Below are 23,826 nucleotides of genomic sequence, written 5' to 3' on the forward strand. Positions count from 1 at the left end.
CCTGCATCATGGTTTAAATACCCTCAATTACAATTTTGTCACCTTCCCTCGACAGAAAGGTTGATTGTTTGGATCAACAGTTATTCAATGTAATCGCACTAGCTATTGTTGGTAAATTTGCCGCAAACAATCGGCTCGAGTCTATTCAACCGGTTCCCATCAACACTATCATATCTACCAGTCGCTCGGTTTGCTGTTAGGTTGGCATAAGACGGAGTTGTTTTAATCCGCTTTATCAGCGCGCTGGTTGATTATAAATTCCTTATTCCTTTTTTAAATGCCTTATTAAAAAAAGAAACCTCTGAATTTCGATCATTTCCTTTTCTTCATTGTTCTTTCCTTTTATTTAATAAACAAAGGATTCGCGTTGCCCGGTTGTCAATAGTAAGTTGTTATACAGTTGAACCTCTCCACAACGGCCACCTTGGGGACAAAAGAAAGTGGCCGTTGTCGAGAGGTGGCCGTTATGGGGAGGTAGGGGTGTCATATGACACTTTTTTTCGGGAAGTACAACATGTTTATTGTGCCAAGTTCATGCTTTCTGTAGCCTATAATGGCAATCCAGTCTTAAGTAATATATACAGATAAAATACACAATAAAACATATTAAATAATGTTTCGAATCAAAATGTTAACAAGACGACACGAGCAAGGTTCGCAACATTCGCTATATTATTGTAGACAATTTATGCTTACTGCAGCTTATAAATGGAACACAATCAAAATACGTATATCATTAAAATGGATACAGAAACGTAATGTTCCGAAGGCAAATGTCGATTAATGCATCAACTTATAAAAAAAAGGTTTTTACAAAAAAGAGCTGTACTGGCCGTTGTCGAGAGGTTATTTTGGCAGTTGGGGACCCACTTTAGTGGCCGTTGCCGTTGTAGAGAGGTGGCCGTTGTAGGGAGGTTTAAACAAGAAGTAATGTATGGACTGTCCGCCGGGACAAAAAGAAGTGGCCGTTGTGGAGAGGTGGCCTTTAGTGGAGGTTCGACTGGGTAGTTGACATCAAACACCTCCAATGTCTTAAAATGATTTCTAATTTCATCTCACCTTTCTATTGGTCAAGTTCGATTCCTTCCCTGTGTCGAAAACAGGGAGGGCTTCAGTTTTCACTTGTGGCCAAACGCGGAACCACAAAACATAAATTGAAGTATGGAACAGAAATAAATATCAACGAAAACAGAAGGCAACGATAGAGGCAATGAAGTAAAGAACAAATAAATTTGTGTTTGTCTTTACTAGTGCCAAAAGTTTCCAATTCGTGAATTTTTCAGAAGCGATGTTTTATGAAAATTATTTAACATCGGATTCCCATACAAACACTGTAATTTCAGACGTGTTTGCCTACTCGTTAAAATGGCGTCGAAAACCTTGATAAGACCTATTCTGCCTACATCCACTAAAATTAAAAGTTACGTTCCCCTTAAGTTACCTTCAACTCTACAATTATCACGCACCTAACTTTAAGCTTAATTAACTAACTAATGAAATTTTGCTTTCTTCATACTTATAACAATTACGCAGTATTAATATCTTACCTCCGAAACATTTTTCTGTAGCATAATGACTTCAAGAAACCGCCATATTGGCGAATTATGTACCTTTATAAACACTCGCACCAAGTTCCCTCGTCATAAGGTGGCACGGGCATGTTGATGTTAATCGTTCCCACAAATGCCAAACACAACCGCGTTAAATGTTATGCCACTCGTAAACCCGAAAGCCACAACAGATTGCCCGGCAATTTTACCTAAACTAAATTGGGGATATTTTCTAACACTGCCAAAGCGTGCGTTCTCCAATCAACATTTCTTTGTTGACTCGACGATGCTTGTGTCCGCGCGTACTGTTCGACTACAACCGATTGCTACGTCCCTCCTGCCTTACAAATCGACAAATCGTGCAGGATATCCCAAGTCTGACGCTCTAAATAGATGAATTATTACACTCGCAAACAATGTTTGAGTCCACCTGTACGACTACAAAACCGATTTCGGTACTGGCTACGGCCCTAGCCTTCTGCCTTGCAAACACGGACTGATATTTTCAGACTCCCCGGCTAATGAGATGCATTTTTCCACTCGACAATTTGTTTTGTCGACTCGACAATGCTTCTGTCCACCCGTACGACCCGTACGAGTCGACAACTGATTGCTAGGGCCCTACAGCCTTACAAACACGGACTGATATTTTCTAAGTCTCCCTAATGAGATGCATTTTTCGACTCGACAATTTACTTTGTCGACTCGAAAATGCTTCTGTCCACCCGTACGACCCGTACGAGTCGACAACAGATTCCTAGAGCCCTCAGCCTTACAAACACGGACTGATATTTTCTAAGTCTCCCTAATGAGATGCATTTTCCGACTCGACAATTTACTTTGTCGACTCGACAAAGCTTCTGTCCACTCGTACGACTCGTACGAGTCGACGACAGATTCCTAGGGCCCTCAGCCTTACAAACACGGACTGATATTCTAAGTCTCCCTAATGAGATGCATTTTTCCACTCGACAATTTACTTTGTCGACTCGACAATGCTTCTGTCCACCCGTACGACTCGTACGAGTCGACAACTGATTGCAAGGGCCCTACAGCCTTACAAACACGGACCGATATTTTCCAAGTCTCCCTAATGAGATGCATTTTTCGACTCGACAATTTACTTTGTCGACTTGTCAAACATTCTGTCCACCCGTACGACTCGTACGAGTCGACAACTCGCCACGGACTGATATTCTCCCTAATGAGATGCACCCCTAAAAATTAAAAGCAACATCATGTAATTCCACGAAAATGTAACTACTTCACCACTTGCACTAAACTGACCAGTGGAACAATTGTTCCACGACTCGTACGACTCGTACGAGTCGTAAAGGCACTTTCACGACCCGAACAAGTGGTGAGTATTGGACAACCCTCGGGACAAGGGTGGGAACAGAGGGAAGCGGAAGAACAGAGGGATAAAGAAAGGAACGGGGGACGGGGGAACGATAATATCTCGTATTTTACCTACATCTTGTCACTGAAAGCGCAAATAGAAGGAAAATGGGGAATTGGTGAAATTATGAAAACCACTTTCTTTATTTTCGCACAAACTGTAATATAAGTGTAAATACTATGTTTGATATTATAGAGAAATGGAGACATGTAACCCTGTCAAAGAGAATGGAGGGCATTGGAAAGGCATTGACCTTCAGCATTCCTTCCATCTCCCTTTGGCAAAACTTTCATAGTTAATAAAAAATACTATGAAAGCTTTTGGGTTTTGTCACATCGCCAGAAGTCGAAGACAGAGCGGTATATTTTTTTTAAGGTTCATTCTTCATAAGTCCGCCCTAGTTTCCAAACCTTAACGCGGTGAGCCTTAGCTGTAATAGCATCTTCGATAATGCGTCGGCGAAAACTGGAAAATGTTGCAAGAAAGAAACACCGACTTCCACGGGTGAGTGTTCGCTGCAATAATACAACAAAGGAAAGAAATACGAGCTGATAATTAAGAGAGATATAACAGGACGAGCCAGTCCTACTTGATTGCAGGAGGACAATGAACTAAAAAAGGATATACTTTTCGATTTCATTGGCCTTCTCCAATAAAGAAGGAGTTAGAGAAAGATAACGGGCGGAGACCAGTTATGGTTGTTGTTGTTTTATTTTATCCATCATCATCATTATCATGATCATGATCATCATCATCATCATCATCATAATCATCATCATCAGGAAGTCTTTATCCCAAGTTATTCCGTAAAGGTTTTGAAATTGCCAGAACGTACTACATCACTAATACTTCCCACTTCATTGCAGGACGACAATGAACTTAAAAAGCAGATATACCTTTTGTATGTCGTTGTCTTCTTGCAATAAAGAAGGAGTTAAAGAGAGATAACGGGAAGAGACCAGTTATGGTTGGTTATTTTTCAATGAAAAATGCAAAAGTGCTATTGTATAGCGCTGTGCGTCTTTCTGGGAAAGTTCACGGGTCGATCACATGATCACAAAGTCATCGCAGTCATCATCATTATCATCATCGTCATCATCATCATTATCATAGTATGTTAGTGTCACTCATCATTGACAGAACTTATAACATCACTAATAAACCCTTCTTTATTGCAGAAAAAGAATGAAGTCAAAAGGTATGTCCGCTTTTAAATTTTAAATTACTGTTAGCTCTAGATGTTTAGAATCTCAAACTGAAAATATTATGTAGTTTAGATCATATTAAGTTCAACAACACTGAAAAAAGAACTTTGAATTAAACTCAACTCTATGTTAATTGTCAGTTTTACTTATACATGGCATTATTACTTCGAGCTATAAGCTCTCTAATTAGTTTTATTTTTTTGTGTTACGTTCATTCAGTGTACCTTTCGGAAAGATTGCCGCAAAACTAGAAATAATTTTCCAAACCTCTCGAAATGTTTATTTTAATAGTTAGTTTAATATTACAAAAATACCTTCTTAAAGTATACACTTCTCTTTATTTGTAGCGTCGTTGACAATTTGGTCCGAAAAATTGAAGAAAAGAAGCGAGAGGTACCTGATGATGTCATTTACGCTTAAGTGTACTGTTTTATTTTCTTAGTCTTAAGTTTCATATTCAACCTGCATTGAAAAAAATTTAGTTCATGAAGTTCTTCGGAGAATAAACCACATGGTTGTTGATCAGATTAGTTATCATGTTGATCCAAAGTATTTTAAAACATTGGAACCACGTTCTCATGCATCCCATATCTCGAAGTGCTGGCCAATAAGCAGACTAATAGTATTTGCACAGAGTATATAAACGTATTTCAAATAATATGCTTCAATACTTATATGCAAACAGACGTCTTCTGTGACTGGTTTTACAATAGTTATTTCAAAATAATTCTAAATCAGATTGGCACATTGTTTATCGATCGTTTTTTCAAATATAGAGGGAAAAGCGAAAGGCTTCTTTAGATGAAGTGAAAGAAACTTTCCAGGTTTGTTAGATTATTTCATCCGCTCGTTGTTGTTCCTTGTGTTTATCTGTGCCAGAAAAGGCGCGTCTTCTCTCGCAGGTTAAATTCAAAGTTATCGTTCCCACTCTACATAGATCCTTCACTACATTACTAAAATCATTTAGCGAGTACTTCCCACCCTCAAAGCTTAAATTTGTTCCTTTTTTCTTCTTTTCTATTTTGTTTGATCAACAGACTGTGCTGGAAACGGAAAAAGAGCTGGAGAGGTAAACATATTGAACTGAAGGTTATATTCTCTGGTTAGTTTATATCTCGATTTACACTACTTATGGGTGAATACAAAACTTAACGTGTCATAGTATGGCTTGTTAATAAATTCAAATGGAAAAGACGAAACGATAATCTTATCAGGAGCATGGGCAATGACCATAGGTTGAACTCTTGACAACGGATAAATTGTTCGCTCTCCTCTGCTTCAAAGTAAAGTTGTTCCTTGTGTTTATCTGTGCCTGGAAAGGCGTCTTCTCTTGCAGATAATTTCAAAGTTATCCGTTCCTCCTCTACATAGATCCTTCACTACATCACTAAAATCGTTCATCCAGTACTTCCCACCCTCAAATTAAGCTTTTCTTCCCTTTTTCCTTATTTTATATTTTGCTCGATCAATACTCGATCTCCATCTGCTGCTTCGTTTCCAACACGATCTGAGATCGTGTTAGAAACGAAGCAGCAGATGGAGAGGTTTAATATATTGAACTGCAGGTCTTTTTAATTCTCTGGTTAATTTTATATCTCGATTTGCAGTACTTAAGGTTACCCTATACCTTTAGCGGTGTCTCGCGTCCAAGCGATGTAGCGTGTCCGGTTTAAACTGTAGATACCTGAACCCTTGTATCAAATTAAATCTTATAGAGCTGGCTATTCAACTAAACCAAGAGTTTTGGAATAAAGTGAATTGTCGAATTTTTCACGACCTCTAAATGTGAGCGTCCGAATCACCTTTTAAAAGTGACAAGTCAAAGCGGATTTTATTTTTTGCTAATTTAATTTGCTCCTTAGTTTCCGTACCGAAAGCGCTAAAAAAAACGTGTCTGCGTTTTGCCATATTCAATCGCAGTGAAAAGTTACAGAACATTTTCGTAATAGGTTAAAAAAATGGGGAGTGATCGTACAAAAATTGCTTTCGGAGAAAAAATATATGGAAAGAAAAAATTTGCAGACACGTGTTTGTTGCCTATATGTTAAACTAGCTACTGTCCAAATTTGAAGGCAAACGAACAAATTCCCTTTGAGTTTTAGCTCTTTAAAGTGTCTCCTCCAAGGAAAAAAATTGATTTGAGAAAACAGTGCTAAAAATTCGGCAATTTATTTTATTTTAAAATTCTTGGTTTAGTGCAATAGCCAGCTCTATAAGCTTTAATTTAATATTTGGGTTTAGGTATCTACAGTTTAAACTGGACGCACTACAGCGCCGCTACATCGCTTGGACGCGAGACACCTCTGAAGGTACTGAATGTAACCTCAAGGGGGAATACAGAACTTGACGTGACACATGATAATATGGCTTGTTAACAAATTCAAATGGAAAAGCCGGGCGAAATAGTGATCTTGTCACGAGCATTAGGAATGACCTTCACACAGTTGAACTCTTGAAAACAGATTCGTGTGGATAGTGTAAATACTGCTAAAGACATGTGTCACTTGCAGGAATCGCTTGTATTCTCTTTGTTGTTTCGCTCGTTTTATATCTGTTTGTCGAGGTTGCCTGGGGAATAGTTTCTTAACAGCCATTGCCTAAAAATATATATGACAATTTTTGTTTTTCTTTTTTCGTAGTCAAGTGAAACAAATGAAAAGTGAAGGAAAAGGCTACAAAGAGCAGGTGGATTTATACAAACTCGAACGGAATTAGGCTCTTTGCGCTGAATCACGTGACCCACATTTTCTAAATCGAAAAGTTACGCTTATGAAATGCTAGAGCTCTGTTGATAAAAAATCACGTTTTCATAGTGTTAGAGAATCCTGAACTTTGATGCTTAAACTCCTCATCTGAAGCTCATATTTCAGGGTAACATTAAACCGTAAAGAAGGGAATGGTTTTTGTTGAAGTTTTTCACTCACTGCCATACTTATCTATTAATAGTTTGTTTAATTGTTTCGTTGATTTATTAATTTATTTCGCTGATTAAATGATTAATTGATTGATTGATTGATTGATTGATTGATTGATTGATTGATTGATTGATTGATTGAATGATTGATTGGTGGATGGATGGATGGATGGATGGATGGATGGATGGATGGATGGATGGATGGATGGTCGGACAGATGGATTGATTGATTGATTGATTGATTGATTGATTGATTGATTGATTGATTGATTGATTGATTGATTGATTGATTGATTGATTGATTGATTGATTGATTGATTGATTGATTGATTGATTGATTGATTGATTGATTGATTGATTAGCTGGCTGGCTGGCTGGTTGGTTGCTTGGTTGGTTGGTTGCTTGGTTGGTTGGTGTTTGAATTACTGGTTTTATCTCATTTCATTTTCTTTCATTTAGCTCTCTGAATTGCAAGAGTCATTTGTTCGTCACGAAGAGATTACAAAGTGAGTAGATATTTTGATAATACGTGCTTTTTAATTTAACAAAAGGTCGCAAGGGTTTTACTGCTCCTATGACTGCCAATAATTTTAAACTTTATGGACAAATAATCTTGATTTGTTTTATGTTTAGGGAACAACTGGATGTGAACAGCGAGCTTCACAAAGAGAAACACCAGTTTGTAAGTCTCCTATTAACTTATATAAACTTTAATTTTAATTATTTCACTATGCGATTACGGACCACAAAAGATACCACAATCGTTCCAAAAGTTGGGACTGAGATATTGCGTAGAAAGAAAACTATAAATTTATTAAGATAATCGATCAGCGATGTTGAGAACAACAAGCACAGCGATTTAAACAAAATACAAATGTTGGGGTAGAAAATGGTTTGCAAATAGAGTAGTAGATAACAAATGTTTTGGTTAAAGGCATTCGGAGGAGAAAACTATCACCTTCACTGTTTAAAGTTTTTTTTTTTTTTTTTTAATCTCATTTCAACAAATTTGCTTTCTTGTTTGTTTTAGACTGCGGCCTTGGATGAAGAGAACAGGAGAGTGGAGGTAAAGTGCTCTATCTACGCTAGCTGTTGAATAAACCGCTGCGTAAATGCATTAAAAATGGACAAACTTTACATCTCAAACTAGAGATACACCTTTTCGATATTCCTGCGATAAATAGGGCGAAAAAAAAATACAACAACAACAAATAAGCAAAGAAGTAAACAAACACAACAACACATTAAAAGGAATAATTCCCAAAATAAAGACCCAAGTCGTCATTTTGGGAAAACGTTTTGTCACATATGCTATGATATTGCTTTACCACGCTCCACGAATGAACTTATATTATAAGCGAAGCAAAAGCTAGCCAATCGGGAACTCGCCGCAGACTCAGTTTTTCCGCGCTTTTTCTTGTAGTTGTTTCAAGTTCTGATTGGTTCATTGTGTTGTTAAAACTTGTTATGATTGGTTGGAATGATTAACTTGGTTTCATTTTAATGACACTGACGCTAAGACCAACTTATGTTCTCAAAACTGATGTTTGCAAAGAAAAAAATGTTTAGACTCAGTTTCAATTTAACCGGAAAACATACGTACTTTTCATGCTATTTATCCTTTCTTAAACCAGAAACTACTATAAAATCCGTGGAACTTGTTTTAATCAAAGCCAAACTATGAACCAGACTATGAACACTGAAAATGTGAATGATTTTCTGTTCCAACTGTCAAAGAGAAGCCCGAATGAAATATTTGTTACGTGGTTTAACAATTATTCTAAACTTTATTTTTATTCTACATCCTGCAGGAACTGAAGGCGCAGATGGCGAGGTAAATAAGAGATTTGTGAAATTTTCAAATCCTCGCCCTTTCTGTCTTTTCGTGTAAAATTGGAGATGAGCTCAAATGCTTTGTTTGGCTTTATAGGGAAATGGAGGCCTTGTCGAAGAGAATGGTGGACATAAATCAGGTATTATAACTATGAAAGCTTTTGGTTTTTGTCACGTCGCCATGAGTCGGGGACAATGCGGCATTTTCTTGCGTAAGATTCATTCATGGATAGGTCCGGCCTAGTTTTAAAGCCTTCACGCTGTCATCTGATGAAGCGAGCTGTGTTGGAGGCATTGGTTCGAGCAGTGACGTCAACTTTAATAGCATATATCTTCGATAACGCGTTGGCAAAGACTGAAACCAGGCTTAGACAGGGCATAGCTTTGGCTTGACTGAGCTAAACAAAATGGATGGGATACGGGATTGATGAATGTGATGATCGAGATAATGCATTAAATTAGTGAATATCATTGAAAACGGAGGAAGGTTAATACTTTTGAGTCCTAGAAAGTGGCCATGCTAAGTAAAAAGTATTCTTCTCGTCACTCTCACAAGAAAAGAGTTCCTCTGTTTCTTGTGACAGTGACTGTGACAATGTTAAAACAGGCAGAAGTACATACGTTGCTTTGCCACAATGGCAACCGGGAGATGAATCATTGCCTTGCTATTTACGTATTCTCTTGCTGTCCAATGTAAAATTAACAGCCCGTCTGTGACCGCTATTCTAATAATTTCTTTTCTTTTTATTTTTTTGTTTCCGCAGTCGTTCACAGATGAAATTGAGGAGCTTAACAGGTAAAAACATTCAATCTTTTCATGCTTCCAACCCATTAGCTTATTTTCTATTTTAATCATAACTTCGCGGTTACATTAAACATTCCTGCGGAAAATGAAAAGGAATTTACGGAAACTCATACTCTAATTGAGGCATACAATTAATACATTTATACCATTTTTGTTTCTTTTAATTGAAATTTAGAGAGGGCGCAAGAAAGGCTGAAGAATTCTCCGCCTGGCGACAACAGCTGAGAAAGAACGAAAGGAATGTTACTTATAAAACCTCGCTGCTGTTTGAAACTTTACTTTGACTCTAAAAAAGGAACTAAGTGAGTAGTGGGGAAGGCATGGCGACGGGCCAAATGGCCTTTTCCGTATTTTGAAGTTATTCCTTGTAAAACGTATACAATGAAAAACCTAAAACAAACACAAAATGAGAGGACATTTTGTAGGTGCTTACATAATGGCTTTGGGAAACAGACCCAAAGCGGTATTAACCTAGAAATAAAAAGGTCCCTGGCAATTACTTTGCACTTTTCATTATGAAACGCTGCTAAGATATTCGTTGAAGGAGCGGGTTCTTTGTAGACTGAACTCAGGATTGTCAGTAACAGCAACAAGCAGATTTATTCCCCAACACTAGAAATCTTCACAGCTCACAGCTTCTTGCCACACAGACATTAGCAAACAGTTCTGACGCACAGCCTTTACACTTAAATCAGCACACAGCTCCGTCATGAAGCCCTTTGAATAGACTTCTTGACACACTGTTTATATTTCTCTGAAAAATTCTCTCTCAAACTACTAAGCTTGCTTGCTTATGCAGTAGTCGTTTAGTAAGGTCTTGGAACCTCCTAGAATCTTTTTTCAGTAACATTTACAGCAGCGTATGCTATATAAAACCAATTATGTAAACCATGACTCAGAATTTTAAAATGTTCTGGAAAGTTCCATAGAATGCTCAATAGAATGTTCTGGAAAGTTTCGGAAAATAAATACAACTTTCGTAACGAACGCACATTTTAAATTTAGAATCAGTAATCCTGCTTTCCAAAGGTAATTAGTCTAACTTGCTGTTTCTTTGTCACGATTGGGATGAACTTGAAAACAAAGATACTTATTTACGATCAGTAATCTTGGCTTGCCAAGGTAGTTAGTCTAACTTGCCGGTTTGTATTTCAGGCCAAGGATCAACTGGACAAAAAGAAAAGTAAGTTCAGCAAAGTAGAAAATCTAGCTAGCTAAACTATTGTGTCAATGGAGCGAAGACCATTTTTTAGAAATTAGAGTGACTTTAGTGAAGTGAGAGAGCTGGCGTAACTAAGCAAAACTTGTTGCGCTTTGTGAACTTCCATCAGCTCACTGTATGCTCACTTCAGTGTATGATTAGTTCGGATTGGATTACACTACAATTTTCAAAGTATAATAAAAAAAATTGTAATTAAAGAAGTAAGGATTACCAAACACAAGAGACTGAGAACTCTTTGAACTCTTTGAGAACTGAGAGATTTTTAATTTTAGTTTGAAATACTTTCGTGGAGAATTTGTGAGTAAGATCGTTTTTCTGTTTTCTCTCTTACAGTGAACTGACAGAACTTAAGAAAGTGCTTGAACCACTGCAGGAAGTGAGTATTGAGAATACATTGATACATCAGAAAAATTTGGGAAGTGTATACGACAGAATTTTTTTTTTTAATTTGTGCCCGGCATCAAATCGTCATGTTGTTCCTGTATGAATACCGATAAAGAATTCTTTATCAATTTTCTTCCCCGCATTTGAGGCGCATGAAAGTGTCAAATTTCGCTTCCGGGAGACTGGGAATAGCAGGGCTGTGACGTCAGTTAGGAACGCTAGTCTCGCTATTTCTCTATCCCTCAGTTGTTTTCCGTGTGCAGAGAAAGAAAACTGTTTTGACGAAAATATGAATGGGATTCTTGAATAATCAGAGTAAAACAACTGAGGAATGGAGAAACGGCTATACTAAGCGATCAATCAATTTATTCATATAGACGAGACTTTAGATTCACACCAGTCTTCTTAGCAACAACTATCTTCCACACCACCCTCCCACAGTGAGCCTAAACTGTTCCCACACTACCCTGTATAGGATCTGCATTGCTACTGTCCCACCCTTGAGATAGAGACCAAACAGTACCAAGAAAGTCAATTACTAAAGGAACTTGTAATATAAAATATCGCTTGCCCATAATGTGCGGTAGTCTGCACATGGTCGTCTGTAAACGGAGTAAGTAAATTGAAATTAGAGTAGTTTTCTTGTATTAAGATGTATGAATTGATGACATGCTATCTTCTCACCAGTTTCCAGCAAGAAAGAAATTCAGGAAATCCAGAAGGGTTATCAGACTGCTATGCAGTCTGTTCTGCTGTCTCCGTTAAATTTTGGACCTTGTTTTGTATCAGTGTAAATAATGTGCTGTTTTGTAAATTAAATGCTGTACATTTTTTCTACATCAAACTGACGACGTGAACAATTTTCCTTCTTGTTTCAACGAACTAAAGTAAAACGTACACTCGTTTTTTTATATGTTCAAATAAATAAATAAATAAATAATTAAATGAATATTCGTTTTGACAGTTTGAGCTGGATTTCGATATTTAACCTTTCGCAAATATTGAAAGATGGTCTTATTCGGAACTGAAGCTGTAGTGCTTTTCAGAAATGAGACAGGTTGTCGACGTTTCAGGAGGAATGTGCAGCAAGGCGAGTGAGAAGGAGGAGAGGAGGAGGGAAGGGGAGGGGGTTGGACAGCGGGAGGAGATGGAGGGTTCACGGTCTATCTAGTCCAGAAAGGTGGGCTAGGAGAAGAGGGAGGGGGTCGGGAAGTACCTAGTGTCCAGACCTTCACGAGCACAAAATAAAGCAAGATCCAATTTCAGATCATTAATCTGCGTGATTTCCATGTAGATTCAAGGGAAACAAGGTGGTGGGAATCACTTCCTGCGAGCAGAGCTGAGGCGAGTTCCTGTATAGAGTGTTTTCATTCACGTGACTACCGGCCATATTGGTTTACTGAAATACTGAAAGTATTTGCATAAAAATAGAGTTCAATTCCCAGAGGTTTAGTTTGGGACACCAACATGACCGCCATTACTTTGTTTTGGGACACCAACATGGCCGCCGTGACGTCATGTGAAAACACTCTATACCAGCGTTTAGCAGTGCACAACTCTAATGCAACTCTACCGCGCATTAAGGCAAAGACAAAGTTTCTATCAGCTACTATATGCAAAAGCTAAATGTTATTCAGTCCTTGTTCGCCGGAAAACCCAATTTTGAAGATCGATGTATTCCTGTTGTTGGTTAATGCTGCTTTACACTAACTTTTCTTTTAAAAAAAAGGCATTAATTATCATTAATTACTATATTTCAACTCTCCGTTTCTCAAGAACGAGTATGGTGGCCCCTCCTTTTATTCCAGTCTGTGGCCAATGCATAAAGGTTAGTCACTTGACGAAATTTCCGCAAAATTGTTTTGTGAATTTCATTTCAGAAGAATGTCCTAAAAGTGGAACATTTCCAATACAATACAAATAGCGCTGTTGTTTTGTCTTTGCTGGTAAGCTTGATCTAACTATAACATTGTTGGTCTTTGCACTGATTCGAGCGGTTTTTTTTTCTAGTTCTTGGAGGAAATATAAGATAAAGAGAACGTTTTATGGACAGGTGCTTGAACAGTAAAACTACGATTTCGTTCAGGCATGAATATATTTGTTTTCGAGGCTTAGTTGGCAACTGTTGAGTAGTCGGCATAGACAGCGATTTACTTCAGTTCTATGTATACTTAGTTTCATATATACCCTATCTATACCTTGTTACAAGCACATGAACAGATGCACAGCTATATTTCTATCAATCTTCTCTCGCACTTCTGTTATAGTAATTAAATGTCAAAGTATGCTTTCTATGTTATAACATTTTAAAGTAGACTGTAATGTTCATATGTTACGGACGTTAATCTCTATGAAATTAAACTCTGATTCCCCTACGAAAATCGTTTCTAAAACCTTCCGTGCGCCGACCAGAGCTCTCACCAGCCTCTTTAATAAGAAACATTTTATCTGGCGAGGAATTCCTAACATAAAAATGGCGCCACCGCTTTACGTGAACAAAAAACTGATTCTTTGAAAAAACGTCCGACTTAATGAGGTTAGTTTTTAAAAAGATATTTACCATTCAGTAGAGTTTTCTTGTCCGAATCGAAGCTGCTTCGATATCAGTAAAATTGGAATAGACCATTTACGAGTTGCTCTGAACCTCATTATGAAAGCGAGGGTAAGTACAAAGTTTTTGTTATGAGAATTAGTTTTCATTCAAATGCAAACAAAACGAATTTTCACATGAAAAGTTTTGCACTTAGCCTCGCTTTCATAGTAAGGCTCACAGCATCTCGGAAATGGCCTATTTAATGGCCAATAAGATTTGCTTTTATTGATATTGTATTTCTTAAATTAAACATTGTAACAGCATTGAGATTTTAATGTAATGCAACATGTTGGTCTATTTCCCATTGAATGCATGATGAAAACGATGACGTCAGCGACACTACGCTGAGATTCAGATGGTCAACAAACTTGATCTTAACTGGTTTATACTGGACAACAATCAACTCTAAGGTGACATTCACCGACGTTTCGACAACCTGAGCGGAAGAGCTGAGCGGAAGTTATCTTCAGAGTCAATTAAATTGTGGAACGTCAGTAGATGGAATAAATGTCTCTGGTTGTTAACCTGATTGGTCAATGAAATTATACAGCATAAATTATCTCGAGATTTTGTGGTAATAGCCAAACAGAGTTGATTCTTCTGCCTTTAAAGTGCACCTAACCCACAATTTTTTTTTTTCTCTTAAATAAATCTTTGCACCTGTTCGAAAGATACTGCGCTATTTGGCGCCTTTTTCAACCAAATCTTGAGTTTTTAAAGGCTGTAAAAGTTACGAAATCTAGCCATCATCTGTCCCATGACTGAGCTGGTAGAGGCATGGGTCTATTCCTTACTTGACGTCACAACCTGATTTGCATTGTACTAAGTCTTTGTGAAAATGCATGCAAAGCAGTTTGTGACGTCATGTAAGGAATAGACCCATGCCCCTCACCAGCTCGGTCATGGGACAGATGATGGCTAGATTTCGTAACTTTTACAGCCTATAAAAAGTCAAGATTTGGTTGAAAAAAGGCGCAAAAAGGCTCAATGGGTTTAGAACAGGTGCAAAGATTTATTTAAGCGAAAAAAAAAATTGGGGGTTAGGTGCACTTAAAAAAACAAATGATAATTTTAGTTTTTCTTCTTACAAGTTTAAGTATAACTTGTAACGTTGTATTATTTAGCTTCTTTTTGAATTTTAAATTATCGTTGTATTGTATTTGAGATGTAAGTTTTTGCGCGATTTCTTGCATGACCTTTTGTTCGTCTGTCCGTCCTTATCAGTTCGTTTGTCCATTCGATCTAAGCTTCCTTTCTTCGTTCACTAATTAATTCTAACAATGCCCAGCTGTAAAGGAACCAATTGCAGCTTAATCCAGCATCCTAGAGAAATAAAAGGATACTGAAACACTTATAACAACGGCGTTGCATTAGATGTCTCTATTCCCCTTCAGGAAAGGAAATATGGGACGTCTGCACGTAGGCTGTAACAGCTTGAATGCGATTGAACTTGAGGCAGTTAATAATTAACTTGAGATGACAGATAAATTTGCGCTGAATAAAAATTTTACATATCTACTAAAATTTATGGAAAGAACTGCTAATTTGATGCAAATTGGCGGCATGTTTCTAGCAAGATCCAGTCTCACCAGTTAAAGGCAGTTTTGGAGCCACTAAAGTTGGAATTATTCACGTTATCAAGAAACGATGTGGGTTACAATATTTTACCATAATCCGATCACGAGATAAAAGGGTTTCTTTTATAAATATATCAGGCGTTTTAGGGCTAGAGTTTGCAGATGGTTCCATAAACTCCAATTAAGTTTGTTGCAAGCGTCGTTTTCCAGTGAATATGCTGTGGGACTTTTGCAAGGCTGAAACATTCAAACAAACTTGGCATAACATTATTATTTTGTGGTTCTCTATTGAGATTCTAGTGGAATTTCAGTCCACGAAGATCACTGTTAGAAAGACCGGAAGATGATCAAAGACGACCTCTTAGATAAGAGGCGACTCAAATATAAATATCTTGAATAAATAGAAATGAGTTCAAACACTTGTCGGATCAAAAAGTGACGATTTTGCTCAAATAATGGGATATAAAGAAAGATGTTGTGTTCGACATTCCACGATTATGAAACAAAAAATTATCTTCCTTCCCAACGCTACAATGGTCGGTCGCTAACCACTGAGCTACAGCTGGACGTGGAAAGCTGGATGATTTAGTAAAAAAATTAAATTAAGCAAGGGAAGAATAATTTTACAAAAACAATCGCCCAGCTCATCAGTTAAGTCAGTTGTTTTTCCCCAAGTAAAATAACTGAGAGAATAAAACAAATTATGAGTCAAAGTTCCTCTTTATTAAGGCAGATGACCAAATGAAAAAAGGTAAACTTATGTTTTTTGGCTCGATTTCTAAACAACGTTTTTAAGCAGCTGCCATCTTTAGTAGTTCCTTGTTTATACTTAAAAGACACATTTTGCGAAATTTCGGTGTGACTGGATTGATAGTTGTCCGATTAGGTGAAGCATTTTTATTTTCGATAAAACTACCCAGCAACGGTCAGAAAGGTTTGGTTCCAAATGAGTCCGTTGAGAGTAAATGACGATGATTTCAAATACTTGTCGAATCAAAAAGTGATGATTTTGCTCAAATAATGAAATATAAAGAAATATGAAGTATTCCACATACCACGATTTTGAAACAAAAAATTGTCTTCCTTCTGGGTCATTTAGTACAAGTTTTAAGGAAGGAAAGAATAATTTTTAGAAAAGTAATCGTTTAGCTCATCAGTTAACTCAGTTGTTTTACCCCATGTAATTCAAGCAAATTATCTTTTGAATCTCAAAAAATACCCGACAATGCTCATAAAGATTTGTAAAGGAGTTTGTATACCTGTCACACTTCCTATTTAGTTATTTAAATTTTCATCTGTTTACTGGTAAGAAATAATATCTCATTCTCGTTTAGTTTAGAGGAAAAACAAATCTTCCACGCCAAATATCGAGTTTGCGATAATTTGCGCGAACTTCAACGTCCTTGCCATCAAAACCTACAGACTGACGAAGGATAAATACAACTAATTAAATTAGACAACCAATCAGATTCTTGCTCAGTTTCACCTTAAGCCATATGATCTTTTGGGAGGTGATCTTTTTGATGTCATCAGTGTAGGCAGTCTCCAAATTGCGTAAACATAGCATCGTTTTAATACGAAATTTGTCACATTTGATCGAAATTGATCTACATATGCCTGAAAGCTACAAAAATTAATTTCACGTGGACAAAGCTATTATGGTTTATGAAAATTTGACGCGTCAATTATTTTAAGAAAAAAACGAAAAAAAAAAAAAGGAATTCACCGCATTCGTAGATCTTTACGATGGCAAGAACAAGCTAGACGAAGGCAGCCTTGGACATAGTTTGGAGGGCACAATACCACCATAAATATCCTAGACGAAACAAGAAATTGAACACTTCTTCATACCAAAATTAAGACGTTTGGGAAGAGTTTGAGACTTCCAATTACATTCGAAGCAATCTTCTTTTTCTAGAGAATATATTTGTCTACAAATGCCTGAAAGCTACAAAAATTAATTTCATGTGAACAAGGCTATTATGGTTTATGAAAATTTGACGCGTCAATTATTTTACGAAAAAAAAAAAAAAACAACAAACAAACAAAGGAATTCACCGTATTCGTAGATGTTTACGATGGCAAGAACAAGCTAAACGAAGGCAGCGTTGGACATAGTTTGGCGTTCATCGTGCGTTATAGAGCACAATGCCACCAGAAATATCTTAGACGAAACAAGAAACTGAACATTAATCCATACCAAAATTAAGACGTTTGGGAAGAGTTTGAGACTTTCACTTCCAATTACATTTGAAGCAATCGTCTTTTTCTAGAGAATATACGTGGGACTGTTCAGCTGAGGGATTTAATTCTTTTTGAAAAAAAAAAAGGCATAAAATCATCATCAACCAATTAAATTTGAAGGAACCGTCTTTTCCTAGAGAATAGTTGTTGGAATGTTCAGTTAAAGGACTGACTTATTTATTAAAATAAGGCATAAAATCATTATCATCTAATTAAATTTTAAGCAACCGTCTTTTCCTAAATAATATTTGTGGGACTGTTCAGCTGTCAAGGACTGAAATCTTTTGGAAACAAGGCATAAAATAATCATTTTATTGACATTCATTGCGAATGCCTAGTCGCCATCAAGCTTTCTGTAAATCACGATCCGGCGACGATTTAGGGACTCTGCAACAATTATCTGGAGGGGGAAGGGGGGGTTTCTAAAATTAGCAAAGTAGGCCTTAAAATAAAGTTGCACGCCCACCCCCCCCCCCCCCCCCACTTAATTCTGAATGAAAGTTAAGATAACTTTTTGTCCACCCCCATCTAGAGGGGAGATTACTTTCACCTCCCCCCCCCCCCTCCCCCTTCCCCAACCCCGATCCTCCCTACATCCCTCTTTACCTTTACACCACTTCTGGTATGTCTGTTTTCGAAAACTAGTGGAAAGCTGCAAACAGGACTTACCTGTCATCACAAAGTCAACTCAGATATGATTCACTCCATTACTACTGGTATTCAGAAAAATATTGGTGATTTGTTGGAGAATTTAGATAAAGCAATGGACAAGTATAATGCTACCTACAGTATTGGATCTAAGTCAAAGTCATCAGTTTCAAGATAGAAAAAGGAAAACAGGAAGAAATCCGAACATCGAAAGAAAACAGCATCCGAACATAGAAAGCGAAGGGCTTGTATAATCCTCCAATCGCTGGGAGGAAGTCCCGTTGACTGGGAATACAACCCAGAGATATTTGGCATCCCGTAAATTGACAATATTGACTAAGAGACATTATTACTGTTTACATCACATACATAAAATCATCAGTTCATAAAGTTTTCTTCTATAACTGAAAGAAGCTGCGTCGATATCAGTAAGATTTGAAGTTAATCGTGTTTTTAGACATTTGTTATCTCCAGTTGAATGCATGATGAAAACGATGACTCAGGACGCCACACTGGGATTCAAAGATGGGTAACAAACTTGACTTTAACTGGTTTATGCAGGAATCCAATGGTTCTTGGTTATACTCTAACGTGAACCGCTGAAGTAACTAACACAGTAAGAGTGAAAAAAGCAAATGTCTGTCAACGATAAATCCCTCAGAAATTACGTCGCATAAATTATCTCGAGTAGTTCGTGGCAATATCCAATCAGAGTTCATTCTTCTGGCTTCACCTTTACTTTAGAGGGATACTGAAATACGACTAACAACGGCGTTGCATCAGACGTCTCTTTTCTGCTTTAAGGAACAAAAATATGGGATGTCTGCACGCAGGCTGTAGCAGCTAAGAATTGTTTAAAAAAAAATGTAAATGTGATTGAAATTGGGACAGTTAGTATTCAACTTGAGTAAACACAAATTTGCGCTTAATGAAAATTTTACATGTCTATTGATCGAAAGAAGAGGTAATTTGATGCAGATGTGCGGCATGTTTATAGCAAGATCCCGTCTCGCCAGTTAAAGGCAGTTTTGGAGGCAAGTTGGCATTATTCACGTTATCAAGAAACGAGGTGAGAAACGATATTTTATTCTAACCCAATCACGAGGCAAGATGATTTCTATTAGAAATAAATTAGGTTAGAAAATTTAAGTTTATTGCGAGTGTCGTTTACTGGTGAATACGCTGTTGGGTTGTTGCAAGGCTAGAACATTCAATCAAACCTGGCATAAGATTATTGCTTTGTGCTTGTCTTCTAACATTCCAGTAAAATTTCGGTTCAAAAATATCACTGTTAGCGAGACCGGAATATGAGCAAAGACGGCCACTCAGTTGAGGCGGCGACTTACATATAAACGTCGAGAATAAATAGAAGATCAAACACTCGTCCAATAAAAAGGTGACGATTTTGCTCAAATAATGAAATATAAAGTAAGATGTAGTAGCGCACATGACACTATTTTGAAACAAAGAATTGTCTTCCTTCTCAACACATACGGACAAATCTTGTCTGAGGGACTTGCTTTCCTGTAAATGCTTCGTTGGGGAAGCGGAAGTGCTTGTTCAAAACCAACTCGGGATTTAACTCAAGCTCTTGAATATATGTTTAATATTGTTGAGAAAAACTCTTCATTTTTAGTACAAGGTTTGAAGCTGTTAATATTCATATTTCTTACATGTAATATACATTATCTTGAGTCCATGGATTGAGATCAGACCTCTCAGTTTAACTTCTAACCCAGCCCCCCCCCCCCCTACAAATGTTTAAAAAATTACATCTAACCCCCCCCCCCCCCCTCACCTGGCGCTTTGGTTTAAGTTCAGGCCCCCCCTATTAATCTTAGAACCCCCCCCCCCCCTCCAGAAAATTATTGCACAGTCCCTTACTGAGTGATCGATAACGATGCGATCAAATACTTTTCGGAAAGTATGTACAAATTCGACGTAAATTTATTGTTGATATTTTGTTGAGATGTTACTGTTCAACAGGTTGGGAAAGTATGTCAGTCTTGCTGTGTTACAGAGAGTCCATCATTGGCAAAATACCAAAAGAAAAACCTCCTTTGGGAAACTTTGTCTTTCATCTTTCAGGTTGAAGTTTTTATCCTCGGCCCATTTGACAAACATTCATGGTTTTTAACTTCTGTATTCATGGCATTCTCATGACCATCATGCATCTGCGAGGCATGTGCCTGATATGTCAGTAGTGAAAGACACCGAATATGGGAAAAATAAACAAACAAAATCATGTATCATTGGAATAAATTAACAGAAAATGTCCAGTCTAAGAAATTAAATGTTACTCGTAGGGTACGTTTCTTTGGAAAAACCCGAATCCGGATTTTTGATCTAATCTATGGTCCATCAAAGGAACCGACGAATCCTCAATCAGAGTGGATTCGTCAGTTCCTTTGATACACCATGATCCGAGTGATTTTGAATAAAAAATCCGGATTCGGATTTTCCCAAAGAAACGTACTCTTACAGTCCTACTCTTCTGTAAGAAACGGTTGTCCATGTTTTTTTATGCTTTATTTTTTATCCTCAGCTTTCCACGAATGAACACAGGGAGAAAGAACGTTTTCGTTTATTGAAGCATGGCTGATGACGATGTCGAAGATTATTCTGTTCAAAAGCTGAAAAAGGCGTGGTCAAACGTTTTACTCACTGAATGTATTGTGATAGTTATAATCAACGTTTTCACTCTCGTCGCCTTTGTAAGAAATCGCCAATTACGCAAGCGTACTACGTATCTGATAATAAACCTGACTGTGGCTGATTTACTGGTGGGAGCAGTGACGGGACCATTGGAAATATTCGGCCCAGATTATGATCGTGGAAATGGTTTCAGCTGGCAAGAATTCATCATTTTAACCTCGTTCTCCATATTTCCCCTGGCTTCTCAAGCCAATCTTTCGTTAATTTCTTTAGAGCGGTTGCACGCCACACTCTTCCCCTTCAGGCACTGTTTAATTGAGAAATGGCTTTACTTCAAGATTATTATTGGCAGCTGGATGATAACTTTGCTTCTGGCGTCCATGATGTCCGTTCTTGAAGAGCTCGATTTAGTTTTAATTTGGTATCATTTTACATGCTACACTTTTCTTGCCCTTCTTATCATAACTGTTTCCAATGTTATTATTATCATAAAAGTCAAAAGCAACCCTACTCCGCAGCATTCTAGTGCAGTTGCCTCAGAAAGGAAATTGACAGTAACCTTAAGCATAGTTACCATTGCCTCTATCCTGACCATTCTGCCCTCATCTATTTGGGTAACAATTGAACGCGATATTGCCAGCCAAATGTCTCCTGCAGGAGTCATTCAGATAACCCAAACGTTAAGGTTGCTATATTACGCTAATTCTATAGTCAATCCGTTGATATATGCCATAAGAATGCAAGAGTTTAGGAAAGCGGTTAAGGAGCTTAGTTGTAAGAGGGCTGCAACGACAAGAGTTGTCCAGCCCATTGAACTGCATGCAATGTAGTGCATGAGCACAAACATAAATAATAATAAAGCGAAGAAGAAACTTTAAAGATTAAAAACGATCGAGATTTGGTTTAACCTGATACTTAAGTTAGTTCTCCTATCTTTGTAATGAGAGTTTTTAACAAATGTTGTAAAGAATGTTCCTTTCACATTTTGTTAGAATCAACTGTGTACAGTGTCAATTTTTTTTTTCTTGGTACAAGTAAGACTTAAAGTTGCTTAATCTCATGAGCTGTACGATCATAAACTACTGGCTCAAAGAATTTGTTGAATGCGTTATTAGACAAATAATAGGAAGAGCTTCTTGAACGTTTCGTTGAATGAATAACTATTGACTGTGTGACTGTGTTCCATTTGGTTTTTTCCACTGTAGCTTGCATGTGTAATTAAAAGAAATCGACGGAAGATGATAGGTTGTCTTCTACCAATTTGTTGTTGTTTTTTATGTTGGTTTGTTTGTTTGTTGTTGTTGTTGTTGTTGTTGTTGTTTTTTTTTTTACTTTTCTTTTAGTTCGTTAGTGCCTTGGAAAGGGAAGAGGACAGGTTCTAAAACCCACAACTTACCCCTCCCCCTCCATCCGCCTCTCCACTTGTCGTAGAGTATTAAAGCTAAGCAAATGTACGAGAGAGAATATAGTGCGTCTAACACCGTCTCTTACGAGGCGCGAAAAATGGAATTCCGTTATTAGTTCTGAAAATTTTAAACAATTTATAAGGACCAACCGAACAAATGGAAGGTGCCGGATCCTGATGGCTGTAATCAGAAAAATTTAGAAAATGCATAACTAATGAAAACCTCTGGCAAAATGAGATTAGTTTTTTTAGAAAATAGTCATCAGTTCATAAAGTTTTCTTCTATAACTGAAAGAAGCTGCGTCGATATCAGTAAGATTTGAAGTTAATCGTGTTTTTAGACATTTGTTATCTCCAGTTGAATGCATGATGAAAACGATGACTCAGGACGCCACACTGGGATTCAAAGATGGGTAACAAACTTGACTTTAACTGGTTTATGCAGGAATCCAATGGTTCTTGGTTATACTCTAACGTGAACCGCTGAAGTAACTAACACAGTAAGAGTGAAAAAAGCAAATGTCTGTCAACGATAAATCCCTCAGAAATTACGTTGCATAAATTATCTCGAGTATTTCGAGGCAATATCTAATCAAAGTTCATTCTTCTGGCTTCACCTTTACTTTAGAGGGATACTGAAATACGACCAACAACGGCGTTGCATCAGACGTCTCTTTTCTGCTTTAAGGAACAAAAATATGGGATGTCTGCACGCAGGCTGTAGCAGCTAAGAATTGTTTAAAAAAAAATGTAAATGTGATTGAAATTGGGACAGTTAGTAATCAACTTGAGTAAACACAAATTTGCGCTTAATGAAAGTTTTATACGTCTATTGATCGAAAGAAGAGGTAATTTGATGCAGATGAGCGGCATGTTTATAGCAAGATCCCGTCTCGCCAGTTAAAGGCAGTTTTGGAGGCAAGTTGGCATTATTCACGTAATCAAGAAACGAGGTGAGAAACGATATTTTATTCTAACCCAATCACGAGGCAAGATGATTTCTATTAGAAATAAATTAGGTTAGAAAATTTAAGTTTATTGCGAGTGTCGTTTACTGGTGAATACGCTGTTGGGTTGTTGCAAGGATGAAACATTCAATCAAACCTGGCATAAGATTATTGCTTTGTGCTTGTCTTCTAACATTCCAGTAAAATTTCGGTTCAAAAATATCACTGTTAGCGAGACCGGAAGATGAGCAAAGACGGCCACTCAGTTGAGGCGGCGACTTACATATAAACGTCGAGAATAAATAGAAGATCAAACACTCGTCCAATAAAAAGGTGACGATTTTGCTCAAAAAATGAAATATAAAGTAAGATGTAGTAGCGCACATGACACTATTTTGAAACAAAGAATTGTCTTCCTTCTCAACGCGAGTCGAACCCATGACGT

The 23,826-nt window shown here is 37.4% G+C and overlaps 1 protein-coding gene and 1 long non-coding RNA gene across 2 annotated transcripts in view; one reads left to right on the forward strand and one right to left on the reverse strand.

The window, feature by feature from the left end:
* Positions 1–23,826, reverse strand: part of LOC146466343 (uncharacterized) — a 165,959-nt gene that overhangs the window by 22,737 nt on the left and 119,396 nt on the right. The gene's annotated exons all lie outside the window — the stretch shown is intronic.
* Positions 8,981–10,126, forward strand: LOC146466344 (uncharacterized). Its single transcript, XR_014868067.1, has 3 exons — positions 8,981–9,041; positions 9,666–9,697; positions 9,882–10,126. It is a non-coding gene; the product is annotated as an uncharacterized LOC146466344 (long non-coding RNA).

Source organism: Pavona decussata, unplaced genomic scaffold (genome assembly GCF_977016875.1).
Source record: "Pavona decussata unplaced genomic scaffold, jaPavDecu1.1 SCAFFOLD_145, whole genome shotgun sequence".
In the NCBI taxonomy this organism is placed as follows: Eukaryota; Metazoa; Cnidaria; class Anthozoa; order Scleractinia; family Agariciidae; genus Pavona; species Pavona decussata.